The sequence below is a fragment of the Sinocyclocheilus anshuiensis genome, unplaced genomic scaffold (genome assembly GCF_001515605.1).
Source record: "Sinocyclocheilus anshuiensis isolate Anshui unplaced genomic scaffold, SAMN03320099.WGS_v1.1 scaffold143, whole genome shotgun sequence".
NCBI lineage: Eukaryota > Metazoa > Chordata > Actinopteri > Cypriniformes > Cyprinidae > Sinocyclocheilus > Sinocyclocheilus anshuiensis.
This window is the reverse complement of record NW_015548197.1, coordinates 785,598-803,442: the sequence shown is the minus strand read 5'-3', so window position 1 is coordinate 803,442 and position 17,845 is coordinate 785,598. Positions and strand designations below refer to the sequence as shown.

At 35.2% G+C, this 17,845-nt stretch overlaps 1 protein-coding gene across 1 annotated transcript in view; it reads right to left on the bottom strand.

Annotated features, from left to right (window-relative positions):
• LOC107653199 (disks large-associated protein 4-like) overlaps window positions 1-17,845 on the bottom strand; it is a 165,954-nt gene that overhangs the window by 107,666 nt on the left and 40,443 nt on the right. Inside the window, exon 2 of the mRNA XM_016439866.1 lies at window positions 9,125-9,225. The gene's annotated coding sequence lies outside the window, so the exon portion shown is untranslated. The remainder of the gene's footprint in view (window positions 1-9,124; window positions 9,226-17,845) is intronic.

Sequence of the window (17,845 nt, the reverse complement as noted above, 5' to 3'; positions counted from 1 at the left end):
TATATATATATATATATATATATATATATAATTTTTGTTTGAACAATTTTTAATAGATTTGAATGTAATTTCATAATTGTTTTAATAAAATATTTTTCTGTAATTTATAGAAAATGTTGATTTATCAAAAACTACAAAATACATTTGCTAGGCTATTTATTATATTATTATTATTATTGTTGTTGTTGTTATTAGGGGTGTAACGGCACACAGAAGTCACGGTTCGGTACATAAGTGAGGACAAGGTAACAGGAAGTGAAGGTGTCCCTCAGCTCCAGGAAAGTGATGTCAATGAGTTTACATCATGCAGGAATATTGCCCAGATCTTGCTTACATATCATTGAGCTCATCCTCCTCCATCTGCACAAAGCTGCACAATAAATCACTGTGACGAGAGCTGGAGAGCAGATATATAATGTGCGGATATCAGAGGACAGAACTGCTCTACGGCATTCACTTCTGAGAGCAGAAGAGAAATACTGAGTCATGTAAAAATACAGAACGAGACGTGTCCTACACAATGAAGGCAATGAACAACATCTTATTAAGGGATGCAATGTAAACTTGCAGCATTAATACAACACTTTGGTAGCCATTGCATACTGCTTAATAAAATATTTTTCTGTAATTTATAGAAAATGTTGATTTATCAAAAACTACAAAATACATTTGCTAGGCTATTTATTATATTATTATTATTATTGTTGTTGTTGTTATTAGGGGTGTAACGGCACACAGAAGTCACGGTTCGGTACATACCTCGGTTTTGGGGTCACGGTTCGATACGAGTTCGGTACAACAGGAAATGTTTTTTTATTTATTTTGAACAGACAGTAGTGCTACATACATGTAGCATGAGCAGTTGTTTTTGATTTGCATTAGATTGTATAATTTCAAGATTTAAAGCAAAAACTGAATGGTCTGACTTTAGATTTGGGAAATGACGCTACATCAAACACCTGCACAAAACAAAAACAGCAGACGAACTGAATGAAAATGCTAATTCACTGCGGTTATAAACCACTGACTGGATTGCTCATCGCGTTCAATACAATAAATATTACAATACAAGCCTCTGTTAATATTGCTCTATATTATATTGAAATTCAAAGCTTACCAGGCATCCTCTTGGAAATAAAGCTTCATGTACGTATGTAGTCAGAGTAATTTCTCTGAATAAATTATGATGCATGTATTTTTTTATGTCCTGATGGTGCAACATCTATTTCAGACTCTTCAAGGCAGCGCAAATTCTATGGTGTTTTAATAGCATACAGTTTCCATAGGAGTAAACTGTTATGATTATATATATAATAATTAATCATTAATTTAACTAACTTTTAAATAATTAACTGCTTCAAAATGCATGACGTTAATGAAATCATTGTTGAAAAATTTGCAGTTAGCCTACTGTACGAATAAAAACAATAAAACAACATTATTACATAAACAGTGAATGCACAAGGCGAATTATCGTATAAATTCAGTTTTCAGAAAGAGCACTTTGTCATTTGAGATGCATATGTTGAGGATCTCGTCCGTCTGATGTTTATCATGTTCATCTGATGTTTGTCACTGTAATGAATATGACATGTAACTTTTTAATATGCAGGGGAAATTCCCAATATTAAACACATAACCATTTATGCTCAGGACGTTTGCACATTCATACAGAAACGTCTTACTGATCTGAAGAGTGACATGATATTAATACAGTCTGAAAGCAAACTGATTCAAAATAATGGAACAATCACATAATGTTCATTACCTGCACTGACTTGGATTCAGCCCATGTGACTCATCTCTCCTCCAATCACAAGGCTCATTTCCACTTCCATCCTGTCATTGCTCCAGATTTAGCAAGAGTAGACAAAATATGTAAAGCTGAAGTCCGTAATCATTCTAATATGCTGATTTAGTCTCAATTATTAATAATCTTCTGATTATTTTCAATGGTGAAAACAGTTGTGCTACTTTTTTTATATATTTTTGTGGAAACCGTGATGCATTTTTTCAGGATTCTGTGATGACTAGTAAGTTCAAAAAACAGCATTTATTTGAAACTGAAATATTAAACCACTTTACTGTCACGAAGTATATTAATGTATTAATTTTTAAAAAGTACTTACCCAAAAGTTTTGAATGGTGGTAGGCTATATCACGGTTTCAACAAAAATATGAAGCAGCACAACTGATTTCATCATTGATAATAATCAGAAATGTTTCTTAAGCAGCAAATCAGCATATTAGAGTGATTTCTGAAGATCATGTGACACTGAAGACTGGAGTAATGATGCTGAAAATTCAGCTTTGATCACAGAAATAAATTACAGTTTACAATATATTCACATAAAAACAGTTATTTTAAATTGTAATAATATTCACCCTCAAGTTGTCCCAAGCCTGTATGAGTTTCTTTCTTCTGCTGAATATGAAAGAAGATATTTTTATAAATGTGTGCAACCAAACAGTTTCTGGTCCCCATTGACTTCCATGGTATTTTCTTTTCCATATTAATGGAACATTAGTACCAACATTCTTCAAAATATCTTCTTTTATGTTCAACAGAAGAAAGAAACTCATACAGGTTTGGAACAACATGAGGGTGAGTAAATGATGACAGGATCTTCATTTTGGGGTGAACTGTCCCTTTAAACACACCAGCATATTAAATGTACCATCACTGTCGTTCACATCAAACTATGCCACTGACTCTGACTGAGCTCCATTATGATGCTGTATTGAGTATATTTGAATAACAGATGAATGCAGTCCTGGCAGCAGACAGATTTCTTTGACAAGCTTTTATACAAACTGCCAGCTTATCAATGCCATTCCAGCACAAACGCCAAGATTTGTTTAATATCGATTCCCCGATGTTAAGCACTGGTCGTTTAGGAAGTCAGAGGAACTAAATAAAAATAGAGCTTGTTATTCACATCTGTGAACTTCTCTTCCAGTTCTTTGTATCTGTTTAATTCATACTGTATGAAAATGACACAGACCCTTTAAACTGTACGTTCAGCCCACATTAATGCGGTAAACCCACAGCGCTCTTCATATCTAATGGCGGTCACGTCTTAAATCCTAGTCTGAAATATGAATCCATATAACATGAAGCAGGAGTCTGTCAGAGGATTTCAATCACAACCACAGCTGAGCCAATCACAGCACATGCGCATCCATATTCATGCACGGGGCGCTTCAGAAACTCACACATGCATCTGAGTGTCAGCGCGTCTCTTGAAGCCGCCGTGTGTCAGTATCAGTGATGCTGGAGCGGGTGAGAGGTGCTGTGGCGCTCTGATACGGGACGTTTCTCATGGAGGAGGTTTTGGATTCACTATTACTGCAACAAACAGCAGGAAAATCAAACCAAAGTGGGATTGTGAAGTTCAGAGGTTTAGGAGCATAAACACACAATCTCTTCCTCACACACACACACGCACACACACACACACACACACACACACACACACACACACACACACACACAAACTCTCATTTTAGCATACATACATGTACATTTAGGTTATTGACAGATGCTTTCTCACTAATGTCTGACTTTTTTAAATGTTAGTTTAAATCAGTTAATTTATCATTTGTAAACCACTGAATGAATCTATCGTTCTTTCTGTCTATTGTTCGTTCGTTTGTTTGTTCTTTCTATCATTCGTTCATTCATTTGTTCGTTTTATCCATTAATTTCAAAAATCAAAGTTTGGAATGCCAGTTTGTTGTGTGTGAAATAATAGTAACGTGATTTTCTTTAAATTTCCATTTATTTTAATTTTATTTCATTAAATTGCAATTCTGCATTCTGTTTGCTACCTCAAATCACATTCAGGAAGTGAACTGGAATTTTTAAGTCATTATTAGTTCAATTCTGAATGACATAAATGTAAATCTCAAATTTTAAACCAACCACCTAGCAACGCCCTGACAACCACCCAGAACAATTGGCAACTGCATAGCAACAACTGTCCACCCTCAGCATACTTGCATTGCGGTGCTGAGTAAGGTTTATAATTTCTTCATAAAATATAACAATAAATGATAAATTCATGCTAGTGTTCACACCTCCCAGCATCCCTATTGGTTTGTTTTTCCTCTGACATAAACACGAGCAAAATGAGGGTGACTCAGAGAGGAAATTTTAATGTTATGTGACATGTTAAGACCTCGGTCTATATCTGCATTTACAGAATATCTCAAAAAAAAAAAAAAACATACTGTACACACTAAACAGAATGAGAGTGAAAGAGAGATGTGCAAGCAATACTCCTTTGTAATAATCTCAGACAAAAAAAAAAAACTGCAGGAATTAATCTGCAATCCTGTGCACCGTGTGGGAGGTCGATCGATCCAGTATTGACAACGTCCAAACAAATGTTAAAGAGCATGTTCTTTGAAAACGCTAAGATCCTCAGTCATGTCCTCTAACAAGAGCTATTCAAACACAGCCAAACGCTAATGTGTGTGTTTATGTGGTGATTCTGCTGAACGCAAGCATGCGGTGTTAATCTGCTGTCATTATGCGAAGCTGCTGAATCATTTCAGCAGCTTCATCATTTCTTATGGGAAGCTGCTGAATCATTTTGCCCGAGGATGAAGTACAGAGGACATCCACACTTACAATGACATCCCATAATACCAGTCACACTGTTTCTGTCCAACACAGACACACGGCTGGGTACAGAGATAAGTGGTGCTTGCTAAAACATAACCTGTCCCGCACCATTGGCTCTACAGACATGAATGATCCCTCAAATCATATGTGTTGTTGAGGAGAATGTGCTGTTACTTTACCAAGTAATCAAATGCAGCATTTTCACCTGCTGGACCAGAAAACAAGTGAAGAAATCCCACAGATGACCACTAAAGGAGGAACCTGAGCCATAACAAGAGACCAGAAGATCACAGGGATGCGAGGACTCCATCATACAAGACATACGGCTCAGAACACCCTAGAAACTGCACAGCAACACACTAAAAACACCCAGAACACCCTAGCAACTGCATAGAAATTAACGTCTTAGCAACCACATAAAAAATGTGCATAAGCACCCCTAAGACCCTAGGAACCACATAGCAACACAAACAAACAAACAAACACCCAGAACACCCTAGCAACTGTGTAGAAATGAACATCTTAGCAACCACATAAACAATAAGGTTAAACAATCATAACACCCTAGAAACTGCACAGCAACACACTAAGAAAACACCCAGAACACCCTAGCAACTGTATAGAAATGAACATCTTAGCAACCACATAAACAATGAGGTTAAACAATCATAATACCCTAGAAACTGCACAGAAACACACTAAGAAAACACCCAGAACACCCTAGCAACTGTATAGAAATGAACATCTTATCAATAACATAAACAATGTGCTTAAACAGTCATAACACCCTAGAAACTGCATAGTAACACATAAAAACACCCAGAACATCCTAGCAACTGTATAGAAATGAACATCTTAGCAATAAATATGCGGTTAAACAGTCATAGTACCCTAGAAACTGCATAGAAACACACTAAAAACACCCAGAACACCCTAGCAACTGTACAGAAATGAATATCTTAGCAACCACATTAACAATGCGGTTAAACAGTCATAATACCCTAGAAACTGCATAACAACACACTAAAAACACCCAGGACACCCTATCAACTGCATAGCAACACATAAAAACACCCAGAACACCGTAGCAACTGTATAGAAATTAACATCTTAGCAACCACATAAACAATGTGGTTAAACAGCCACAGTACCCTAGAAACTGCATAGCAACACAAAACACCCAGAACACCCTAGCAACTGTATAGAAATGAACATCTTAGCAACCACATAAACAATGAGGTTAAACAGTCATAATACCCTAGAAACTGCATAGCAACACACTAAGAAAACACCCAGAACACCCTAACAACTGTATAGAAATGAACATCTTAGCAACAACATAAACAATGCGCTTAAACAGCCATAACACCCTAGAAACTGCATAGCAACACATAAAAACACCCAGAACATCCTAGCAACTGTATAGAAATGAACATCTTAGCAACCACATAAACTATGCGGTTAAACAGTCATAGTACCCTAGAAACTGCATAGAAACACACTAAAAACACCCAGAACACCCTAGCAACTGTACAGAAATTAATATCTTAGCAACCACATTAACAATGCGGTTAAACAGTCATAGTACCCTAGAAACTGCATACCAACACACTAAAAACACCCAGAACACCCTAGCAACTGCATAGCAACACATAAAAACACCCAGAACACCCTAGCAACTGTATAGAAATTAACATCTTAGCAACCACATAAACGATGCGGTTAAACAGTCATATTACCCTAGAAACTGCATAGCAACACGCAACACCCAGAACACCCTAGCAACTGTATAGAAATAAACATCTTAGCAACCACATTAACAATGCGGTTAAACAGTCATAGTACCCTAGAAACTGCACAGCAATGCACAAAAAACACCCCAGAACACCCTAGCAACTCTATAGAAATGAATATCTTAGCAACCATGTAACAAATGTGCATAAAGACTAACAACACCCTAGGAATTGCATAGCAACACACTAAAAAAACCAGAACACCTTAGCAACTGTATAGAAATTAATATCTTAGCAACCTCATAAAAATGTGCTTAAACAGTCATAACACCCTAGAAACTGCATAGCAACATGTTAAAATAACAATCAGAACATCCTAGCAACTGTATAATATTAATATCTTAGCAACTGCATAGAAAATGTGTTTAAACACTATGACACTCCAGGAACCACATAGCAACAAACTAAAAATCACTCAGTATACCCTAGCAATTGCATAGCAATGCACTAAAAACACACACAGAACATTGCAACAATGCATTACAATACACTACAAACCACACCGAACACCTAGCAACCACAGAACATGCTAAAACACCCTAGCAACTGCATAGAAAACAAGAATTTGACAAAAATTTGACAAACACTAATTGTGACATGAACTACACTCACATTTTCTTCAGAAACATAAAAATCTATTTTGACATGTTTTTTTACGAGAACTTCAAAGATAAAAGACTTGATGTTCAGCCCGAACAAATTCAAATCTTTTCAATTGAATACAACCACAACCACTGACACAACATTTCTAAAAGTATTCAGTGCATAAATCTGTGATCTACTGTAGCTCATTCTTGATTTTAGCTTTTGTTTTGCAGCATGCCGCTGATGTTAATGTGTCTCTGCTGTAAGTGTGTTCAGGTATGATGGGATTTCATGGAGATCAGCAGAAAATGCATATATTTTTTAAAGGAAAATCCAGGTTAAGTTAGCTGTTGTGGATTTTCCATCAAAAGTGCTAACATACTAATTAACAAATAGCATGATCACAATTTGATCAAAAATGCCAGTATCATACGCAAATGATTTAAATATGTGACAGAAGCTCCTCCTCCAGAAGTGCCTGACGCGAGAGTAACGTTATTGTGACTAATCAAACGAAGCGTCTTCAGTTCAGGTCATCACACTGAACCTACAGAAAGACTCTGTAAGAGTCCTTACTTTTTTTTGAGTTGTATATCATGATTTTGTCATGTATAAGTTACAGCAAGCCATTCTCACCTGGGTTTGAAGAGTTTCTTTTGTCCTTTATAGACCCTATGAAAACAAAATAGGCAGCTTGCGGCTTTTAGACCATGTTTATTAGATTTAAGGTGGTCTAAAGAAATTAGCCATTGGCTAAATCTGGCACATTTCTATTGTTGCGATAGATAGATAGATAGATAGATAGATAGATAGATAGATTTGTAAGGTAGTCAACCTAACAATAGCTTACTTATAGTCATCTCACAGTACGAGCACACAGCGTGCAATCCAACACAAATCCTGTTTAGTTGTAGTTTCGGATGGATCGCCCGTCTAAAAGTTATTGGCGAAGTTAAAGATGCTGCTCCCATCAAAGTGATGAAACTGCAGCGGTGGTTTTGCCTCACTGGAGGTCACTCATCGGCATTATGACATCATAAAACTGAGTCGGAGCGAGCAGCTGAGCGTACAGCCTGCTGATGAACTATTGGCAGGCGGCCCATCAATCTGCACACAAATCTCCATGTTTGACTCTTCATATACAAGACCGGCCCCCAGGGGCCCCTCATTCAATCTCACCAATGCTATACAATCACCTAGAAAAAAATGAGCATGTCACGGATCTCTTTGGAGGTTAAATCAAATTGGCTTTTGTTGCCTATGTTGCCTACGTGCACGTGGCTGCGGTTAGGGGACGTTCTGTAGATGAATTCGTTTATAGTCCACCAGCAGTCATTTATCTTTTCGACAACAAAGTCTGAGTTTGGAGCCTCGAAATCACATGGACTCGTCATGCATGCATGCATAAACCACCACAGATTTGCTGTTTCTAGTCCAAATTTGAGCAGAAAGACTCATCTGACAGGGTGCTAGACAAAGACCTCATTTCGTTACTGATTGAACAAGACTGCCAGAGCACAAACTTGATCTTCCCATTCTGAAGTATATTACGAATGCAGCAGATCAGCACAATCAAGGCCACTGCGCTGTGAAGGTGAACAATAACAAATGGCAAAGGCACAATGCTGGTGTTCAAAGGCGAGCACAGTCTCCACCGCAGCGTGCTGGAAAATATATATTTATATTGTGTATAAATATAATAAATAAACAATATTAATAATATTTTAAATACATTTAAGCTACACATAAGAAATTTCATTAATAGTATATGCAATGTTTTTATAATAAATATTTAGAATTATTATAAATACATAAGATTTAAACAATAATTTATTTGAATTAATCATTTTTTAAATTTAACAATAATTTTAAAAACTACAAACACAACAGTTCAACAATAACACATTCAGTGTTTTTATAATAAAGATGTAATTAAAAATTCTAATATAAATCTATAATAAATAACCAATATTTAAAAAAATAATGTATTTTAATTAACAATCATTTATGTATGTTAAGTATGTACAGTATGCATGTTCATTCAGCACTATAGCTGTAAAATCTGAGCCCTTTAGCAAAAATCAGTTGAGAACCACTTTAATGAAAGTCTTCTTACCTCAGTCCGGATCTTTACATGCTCAGCATCACGCGAGACGGGTCGGACGTTCTGGAGCGCTCCACAAATACAGCGAAATCCTCCCAGCGCTTTGTGTCATTCTGAAAGCAGACGACAGACAGCTCAAATCAGAACCTCCATATTCCTTCACATTCATTTTTAAGCAGCTCAAGAGGATGCAATTAATCTTCACAGATAATTAGCCAGAATATAATACCACAATCAAGAGACTAATGACTGACTAAACGTTCAGTGTTTGCATTGTTAAGTGTTTCACCCACACAAAGCAAAGCACAAATGTGTTTTTTGTGAACAAATGCAAGTAATAGTTACTCTCCTCAAAGACTTACATGATCTATAGCACAAATAATTAGGGTCAGGAGTTTATTCAGATTCTAAATATGAGCAAAAGTGAAGCTATTTCAGATTCAGTCTAAGATAAACCTTCCTAAACCAAACAGGACTGAACAATCTTCCGGACTAAATGTTTGTCTAATGGTGATTCTCCATTGACAATCATTTCAAGGTCTGAGAAACACTCAAATTGAGTTCAGGCAAAGCTTCCCGGGAGTCACCCGAAATTAATTCTGATCCTGTCCTGATTAAATATCCCTAAAACCTTTCCCTCAGGGATATAATTTGGGTTTTATTGTGCCGAGGTCTGAACCAAATGAATTCAGCAGCAGATTCAATAAACAAACTGATACGATCCGCTCGCTCAAATCGAATGAAAGCGAATGGAGAGCCTCGCTGTCCCTGAATACAGCGATTTTAATTCTGGGTTTGATCAATTACTCTTGTCACCAAAAACAAACAATGCAATAAAGATGGGACCTTTATTTCATAAGCCAGTTGGTTTTGCTCAGAGCTGAATATTTCGTACACAGCGGTATTGAAAATGAAAGCCATGCTAGTTTAAGGTGCTCCAATACTTCCAGCACTGCATTCGCCAGCCAAGCAACTGCCATTGAAATAAATGGGAATGCATATGTTTAGCTCTCTCCAGATATATTACAACTCACCGATCACAGTCATTAGGTGATTTGCAATAACAGTAATACAAAGTGCTAAACACATAATTTAAAATACAAGACAGAAAACAAAACAAAAACACCACAATATGACCAAAAATGAATGAGCAACAGAACTCAAAAACCTTATCAAAGTGCAAAAGAAAGTAGGTACAAGTTCTTACAGGCACTTGTTTAGTGAGATAAGGTGAAGAAACATTAACACACTCTCAATCGAAGCATGACTATGCAAAAACAAATATTGTAAATTATCCAGCGCTGCTGGGCTCTGTTTCAGAAACACATACTGTACCATCAGCCGCTGTGATCGACTCCCGAGAAAGCTTTGATACTTCAACTAACGCTCTTATAAATAGCTAATTTCTTTGATTTACAAGACAGCATTTCTTCACCCTGTCTTTTTCATCTTCATAGAGAGCATCTGGGGTCAAAATGCACCCCTTTGAAGATAAGCTTGGGAAAATAACAAGAAAATATGAGTGTAAATGAAAATGAAGTGATAAAAATGACTTGGCATGATGAGGAAAACATGCTTAGTTCAGTCTCGTGCAATAGTAAATCCACCCTCTGAATCCCATCCTTCTTTTGACAGCATTATTTAATATCATATAGATACTATTTTAGTTTTTATCATTTTTAAATTCGTTTTTATTTTTATATTTTGTGTTTGAATTTTTATTTTAGTTAACATTGTAGTCATTTTTGTGTGTGTGTTTTTTTAGTAGTGTCCTTTTTGTCATTATTTATTTTAAAATTATTATTTTTGTTTTAGTTTAATTATTGTTTGCTTCTAATTGTTGCCTTGTTTTATTTCAGTTAATGTTTATCTTATTTCAAGTAATTAATTTTTTTTTAGTTTTTCGTTTTAGTTCATAATTAAGTACAGGTGCATCTCAATAATTTGAGTTGAATTACTGAAATAAATGAACTTTTCCACGACATTCTAATTTATTGAGATGCACCTGTATGTTTCATTCATGCAATACCTAAAATGATGAAAATAAACTTTATTGTCTGCCTATTGACAGTCAGTGTTTTGATGTGATTACAAGTAGAAGAAAAAAACACAGTGTTTTTAAAATACAAGACATAATTTAAACTAAAAGAACACTAAAAGACAAAAACAGTCAAAATGCAAAATATTGACTTTTAGGCTAAATGGTAATACCATAATTTATTTTTATATTAAATTAGCATTTAATTGGATTAGTCAACCACCTGAGGTGTAAATAAATGATTAGATAAATGCTACAATTAAATATTGATTAATTTCATATTTTTATAAATTATCATAATTTTTAATTATCTAACAATAACAGTACACAATATTTTAACAAAACACTGTATTAAAATATGATTTGCAAGCCATAGCAGTGGGCAGGATTCATATATTTTTGTTAGTCTAGTTGCTTTTCTTTATTCTTAGTCTAAACACCTGCTTATATCATTTACTATACGAGTTGCAAAAAAAAAAAATCACAGTTATAATTGGAAATGCATTAAAATGGCACTTAATTGGTCAGTCAATCACCTGAGCTGGAAAGAAAATAAATAAATACATTTTCAGATTTATTATATTTAAATACTATACTTTTAGAGTTTTCTTGGGGGAAAAAAAAAACCTACACAGCTACTGTATCTTTTAATGGCCATCAATGAAGAAGGATGCTTTTAGGCGGCATAAAGGAGTAGTTACAGCATCTAACACCAGGGGTAATCTGTATTTTAACTATTTGGTGTCTAATGGGAATATATTCTGCGGAGGGATTGAATCCTACACAACGTCAGCAAACAGACAGGCTTGTTTTTCCACGTTCACACTGAGACACAACTATGACATCATAGAGAACCATACATCATCATAAGAATGTTCACTGCATTACTGCATTTTAAGAAACAAATATAAGAAATGCAAAATATTCTACAATTCCAGAATACCTCCATCAAGGTCCATCAGTCTCGTCTCTAAGAAAGACCCAGTTTGAGGCCCCCTTGTGAAGGACCTCTAAATTATTCATGACCACATTCTCTGCGGGCACTAACAGCAATATGAGCAGAAGAAAACGCTGAAAGGAACTGATGTCACAGGGTCAGGGGCTTATTTTAGCGCCACGCTACGCCGAGTCCTGCTTCGTCAGCAAACACCAACAAATTGGGACAATTTTAGAAATTTTGAAGGTTCTACCTCACTTGCAGCAGAACAGCATAACATTTCTGATAATCATGTTTCATGCTTTGGGATATATAGACTGCACCATACCTGCAATTTCTTTAAAAATAATGTGTGGTTATTTTCAAAACGGAACACTTACTAGTTACTGTATAATGCGCAGCATATACTGTACAATGCCTTATTTAAAAAAAAAAATAATCAAGAAAAAAAACTATATTTTATCATTTTTTTGAATAAAAGATTTCATTTTTAAAAAATGATTATATTTTGTCTGTTCAAATAGTTATAAAATATTTAATAATTATTAATTCTAAAATATTTTATAATTAATATTTTTTTAAGTGTCACAAAAATCACAGTTATAATTTATATAATTATAATTATATAATATAATTTAAAATATTTAATCGTTTTTTAATTAAAAAAATATTTAATAAAAAAAATATTTTTTCTATTAGCAGTCTGGTTAAATAATGACTGAAAAAAAGAGATAAAAATAAAATCACATTTATAATTGGAAAACGCAAGGAAAATGTAGTTTTCCTTCCAAATGCAAGGAAAATAAAAATATTTATTTTCAAGTAACAATTTTTTTAATGGATTTAGTTTTAGCTGTAGTTAACTAAAATAACCCTGACATGACCTCACTCTATAGTATTTTAATTCAGCGACTGGTGTCCATAATCTCACGAAGTTATTTTGCATTTTTAATCCAATTTTGGGTAAAAGCTCTTAACTCTTTTAAATCAGATCAAATAATTGCTGTAAATATTTCCTCCAGTTCATTAAAAAATAATATACTGCAACCACAGTCATTCCTATCTGGATGAGATTAGATTTCTCAAAGAGCAGAAAACAGGTAATTTGCACTTTCACAGAGACTGCATGAGAAAAACACAAAAAAGTGTTTGATTCAGATGAGAATTAAATCACAAAGTACATCTGTGAAAATCTAATTTGTCAGAGAAAAATCAGTCTCATGTGAATAAGGCTCATGAGCAGATGACAAATCAAAAGCATCCAATCTTAGCGCCAGTCAAAACACACATTACCAAACACACTCCAAATCACATTCACTAAAGACAAAAGACATCAATATTCTGTCTGTCCTGAGGCACATTATTTGCGACAAGCTGTGTTTTGCTCCGAACGAAAATCGCACCATCTGGGAATAAATGTGGGAATATATTTTCACCATTTTCACTGATATTCATTCGTTTGCTGTCATGAATTCGGTGACTGAGCCATGGCACTTTACAGCTGTCTAATTCACACTCGCCCACACATGAAAGTTTGTCGTGTAGGTGTTCTCTACCTGGAAGACCCACTCAAGGCACCAAACTAGACTATAACAAGCCAGATTGACACCTGATTTACTCACTAACCCACACACACACACGCTCACACAGATACTGCAGCAGTGGGTGGAGTTTGAAGGGTTGTCAAATGAAATCTTTATGGGGTAAATGGCCAAATATCCCTCCTGCCTTCCCCATTTAGAGATTCCTCTGCTCTCCAGCAAAATCCCATTTCCAGTCTGTCATTCTTGAAGCCACCCGTGATGATTGCAGAAGTTCAGTTTATTTAGAGTCGTGAAAGAAGCGCTGAATCTCAGCATCGGGTTCATCCAGGAGCTAATGGCTACTTAGCGCCCTGCTCTCCAGAAATTCATACATAACGCTTTGACGTCTGTGGAAGAGACATAATAACTCGCACCATACGATGCAGAAGTGGTCGTATTCATCTCTTGCAGCAGGCAAATGGTTCTCTGACACGCAGGACAGAGAAATCACAAATGAGATCTCTTTATTATCTCAGTAGTGTCTCTTAAATGTCAATGAGGTTAAATGGAGAGTAAAAGACATCTGAAGTACAGAAAGACTAAGAAAAGATTCAAATTAAAACAGTAATCAGAGGAATTCTCAATAATGTCTCAAACTGTGCTCAGATTTGCCTAGATCCCTAAATCCATAATCAAAAGTCAGAGATCTTACCATGAATTCAAACATTTCGCATCATATTCTGATTCATTTACACTTACTGGATCTCAATAATTGATTGATTTTTCTCTTAAGGAATTAAAGGAGAAACATGTGAGATAAAGTTAAAACTTAAATAAGACACATAATTAAGAACTCCATTATGTCTCATGAGCTACAAAAGAGCAACATCTGAGCAATAACATTTTCTTCTGGTAGTTATTCAGAGTATATTTGTCTCACACAAAGAGATCTCTTTAACATCTCAATAGTGTCTCCTATACATCAGTGAGATTAAATGGAGAGTGGGAGACTTTTCTGAAGTAGAGAAAGACTCAATAACGTCTCAAATGTTGCTCAGATTTGCCAAGATCCCAAAAGCTGTAATCAAGAGATCTCAATATGAACTCAAACATTTCTCATCAAATTCTCATTCATTTATACCTCTATACTTATGCTGGATGTCAACAATTGATTGATTATTAAGAAATTAAAGGAGAAACATGTGAGATAAAGTTGAGACTTAAATAAGACATTATTAAGAACTCCAATATCTCTCCAGAGCTACAAAAGAGCAATATCTGAGCAATATCTTCTGGGTAGTTACAGTTTGTATGTTTCATAAAAATGTTTCTTTAACATCTCAAATAAGATCTCTTTAATATCTCAATAGTGTCTCCTATACATCAGTGAGATTAAATGGAGAGTGGGAGACTTTTCTGAAGTAGAGAAAGACTCTAGAAATCAGAAGAGTTCTCAATAACGTCTCAAATTGTGCTCAGATTTGCCAAGATCCCAAATTCTGTAATCAAAAGTAAGGGATCTCAATATGAACTCAAATATTTCTCATCAAATTCTCATTAATTTATACCTCTATACCCTTACTCTATGTCAACAATTGATTGTCTTTACTTCTCTTAAAGGAGAAAGGGAATTAAAGGAGAAACATGAGAAAGTCGAAACTTAAGTAAGACATAATTAAGAACTATTGACTCATTTGAGTCTGGAGACTAAGAATATTTAGGAGAAAAACATTGAGTTGAGACATAAGTGAGAACTCCATCATGACTCCTTAATTTATCTTAGACATCAATGAGATCAAATGGAGACTTTGAACATGTGTTCTACTTCTTAGATGTTTCTCCTGAGAAAAACACACTAGTCTCAACTAGAGTTTCAGAAGAGATCTCCACAATGTCTCAAACTTTGCTCAGATGTGTCAAAGTCTGCAGTCAAAATACTTTGCATGTCAACAATAAAACATTGGATTCTGTTTTGACTTTTCCTAAGCATAGTAATGAAAATACATGAGTTGAGACATAACTGAGAACTCCATCATGACTTTTTAATATCTCAATCAATAGTTTCTCTTAGACATTAGTGAGATCAAATGGAGAGCAAATGGAGACTTTTCCAGAAGTGCCCAACTTCACAGATGTTTCTCTGGAGAAAAACACCTTACTCTCAACTACAGTTTCAGAAGAGATCTCAACAATGTCTCAAACTCTGCTCAGGTGTGCCAAAGCCTGCAGGCAAAATACTTGAAATGTCAAGAATGAACACATTTGCTTCTGTTTTGAATTTTCCTATAAGGATGTTTAGAAACAAACATGAGTTGAGACGTAAGTGAGAACTCCATCATGACTCTTTAATATCTCAATAGCTTTTCTTAGACATCAATAAGATCAAATGGAGAGCAAATTGAGACTTTTCCGGAAGTGTCCAACTTCTCAGATTTCTCTCCTGAGAAAAACATCCTAGTCTCAACTACCGTTTCAGAAGAGATCTCCACAATGTCTCAAATTATGCTCAGATCTGCCAAAGTCTGCAGGCAAAATACTTTACATGTCAAGAATGAACGCATTTGCTTCTATTTGGACTTTTCCTACGCATAGTAATGAAAAACTATGAGTTGAACTTGAGACATAGCTGAGAACTCCATCATGACTCCTTAATATCTCAATAGTTTCTCTTAGACATTAATGAGATCAAATGGAGACTTTGTGGAAGTGTCCTATGTCTTAGAGGTTTCTCCTGAGAAAAACACACTAGTCTCAGCTAGAGTTTCAGATGAGATCTCAACATTGTCTCAAACGCTGCTCAGATGTGGCCAAATCTGCAGTCAAAATACTTGCACGTCAACAGTTAACACATTTGTTTCGGTTTTATTTCTTCCTAAGGATATTTAGGAAAAAAAAAATGTCGTAATTTAATATGCTCTCCCAGAAGACACATGAAAATGAGTTTTATCTTTAGCGTTGAGAAAAAAGGTGGGTGTGTGAAAAAAGATCTCGTCAGACACACACATGTGAAACAGGACAACACTTAGAGTATGTGAGTAACTACACGGCTCAATCTGCGCAGGGCGGTAGGATCTGTCTGTTGGCTTTGCGGTCGTTTTCTCAGGGCAAGACACCCAGAGACGCTCCGAGGCTTTATCAAGCATTGCTACACTGACAGAGTTGTCACAGCGATGGCGTTTCCAGTAGAATACCTGATTAAACCGGCACTGCTGTCAGACCGCAGCGCTCATTTAGAGCCTGAAGCTCTGCATTTCCAATAGCAACAGCATGAATGAGAGCGAGGAGGCGAACGGAGACACGGATCATCACAGGGAAGGCCAGAAAGCAGGATTAGAGGAGGAAGATCAGATCGAGATGATCGCTGAGTTTGACCTTCACTGAAGATCTCCTGCTTTCTAAACTTCACATACTGTACTGCCACGAGACCAGAGCCGCTGGAATCGCTTTACACAAATTTCGCACAGTAGCTCTGTTAGTGAGCTGAGTAAATACAGAGCATGCTGTGCACAGCATCAAGGCTGCTCAAAAACGCCTTGTGCAGAAAAAAAAAAAATCAAAGATGGCAGATGAGTCAGGAAATAAGTAATGTTGTAATGTAATGTAAATGCAATTAACTAATGGGACATTACTGTAAAGTGTTACCAAATTAACCAGCTTTATGACGGTAACCAATAAATGGCCAATATTTAAAAAAAACTATTTTGTCTAAATAAAATGTGCAAATCTGTCTAAGTAAATAAAAGAAAATAAAAAACTATAATCAAATTAACAACATAACATAAAACAACATAATAACAATTATGTAACAAATTAACAACATAATAATGTACAGTGTGGCAAACATATACTCTTATTATTTTTCTTATCCATATTTTTATTTTTAGATTTGCTAAAGATACTTCTAATAACATTAAATACAAAAATAAATGTTTTAAAAAATTAACTTGAAGTGAGCGTCAAAGGATGGCAAATTATCTAAATCATGTGCTGTATATTTTTATTAGAGATATTAAAATTCTGGCTAATAAGATAAAATAAGCCATGTTTTATGCGATAACCAATAAATGGCCAATATTAAAATATACTTATTTGTCTAAATAAAATGTTTATTATTTATGTAATTTTGTCTAAATAAATCAAATAAAACACTAAATAAAAGTGAATGTAGGCATCATAATCTTATAATATACAGTATGACAAACAGATATTCTTATTTTTTTCTTCTAGATATTTTT